This window comes from Microtus oregoni, unplaced genomic scaffold (genome assembly GCF_018167655.1).
Source record: "Microtus oregoni isolate MIOR12 unplaced genomic scaffold, Mior012 000016F_ref0000370, whole genome shotgun sequence".
NCBI classification, from domain to species: domain Eukaryota; kingdom Metazoa; phylum Chordata; class Mammalia; order Rodentia; family Cricetidae; genus Microtus; species Microtus oregoni.
The window spans coordinates 4,634,838-4,636,286 of record NW_024543075.1 but is presented as its reverse complement, the minus strand read 5'-3'; the positions used below and the strand labels follow the sequence as shown (position 1 = coordinate 4,636,286).

The window sequence follows — 1,449 nt, the reverse complement described above, 5'->3', positions numbered from 1 at the left end:
ATGATGATTAGTCCCAATGAGACAATGGTGACTGAGTTTGTGCTGGAAGGGTTCTCAGAGCACCCTAGTCTAAGGCTGCTCCTGATCGGCTGCTTCCTGACCCTCTACATAATGGCTCTTATAGGAAACACTGATCATTGTTTTGGTTACCTCCAGCACTGGGCTCCACAGTCCCATTTACTTTTTCCTGTGCAACCTGGCCACCATGGATATTATGTGCACCTCTTCTGTGCTGCCCAAGGTGCATCTCCTTCAATGGGTGCATGACTCAGCTCTTCTTCCTTGTGTGGTCTGCATCCTCAGAGCTCCTGCTGCTCACAGTCATGGCATATGACCGCTACGTGGCCATCTGTCATCCCTTACACTACACTTCTAGAATGAGCCCATACCGATGCAGGGCTCTGGCCACGGGTGTTTGGTCCCTCTGTGCTCTGAATTCATCCATCAATACTGGTCTGATGACACGGCTGTCATTCTGTGGCCCCAACATCATCACCCACTTCTCATGTGAGATTCCTCCACTCCTCCCACTTTCCTGCAGCTCCACATATGTGAATAGCATCATGACTCTCATGGCAGATGCCTTTTATGGAGGCATCAACTTCTTCCTCACCTTACTCTCCTATGGCTGCATCATTGCCAGCATCCTGCGCATGCATTCTGCTGAGGGCAAGAAGAAGGCCTTTTCTACCTGCTCCTCCCACCTCATCGTGGTCTGTGTGTACTATTCATCTGTATTCTGTGCCTACATCAGTCCTGCTTCCAGCTACAGCCCAGAAAGAAGCAAAGTGACTTCAGTGCTGTACTCGGTCTTCAGCCCAACCCTGAACCCCCTCATCTATACACTGAGGAACAAGGATGTCAAGCTGGCCCTGGGGAGGCTCCTGCCCTCTTTCTCACATTAAGTGGAGATGTTCACGCTCTATTCCTGGACTGAGGTTGTTCTCAGGAAAGCCCATTTAACAGCCGAAAAGATGCTCTATCCTTTTTATACTGAACACATTCTTCATTAACTTTCTTTCTTATTTTTCTTAAATGCTGAACCACTCCAGGGCTTGTGATGCAAATCAGCTATGTTGAAGTAGTTAACTCTTCATTCTTCTGGGAAAAATACTTTTTCTTTTTTTATTATTGAGAAAAGGAGAAAAAAAAAAACAAGTTTCCACCTCCTCCCAGCTGCCCATTTCCCTCCCCCTCCTCCCACCCTTCTCCCCCTCCCCCCACTCCTTTCCCCCTCCCTCTCCAGTCCAAAGAGCAGTAAGGGTTTTCTGCCCTGTGGTAAGTTTTAGGTCCTCCCCCCTCCGTCCATATCTAGGAAGGTGAACATCCAAACTGGCTAGGCTCCCACAAAGCCAGCACATTACGTAGGATCAAAACCCCGTGCCATTGTCCTTTGCGTCTCATCAGCCCTCATTGTTCACCATGTTCAGAGAGTCCAGTTTTATCCCA

At 48.7% G+C, this 1,449-nt stretch overlaps 1 pseudogene; it reads left to right on the top strand.

The window, feature by feature from the left end:
• Window positions 1-905, top strand: LOC121457827 (annotated as a pseudogene).
• Window positions 906-1,449: the final 544 nt, after the last annotated feature.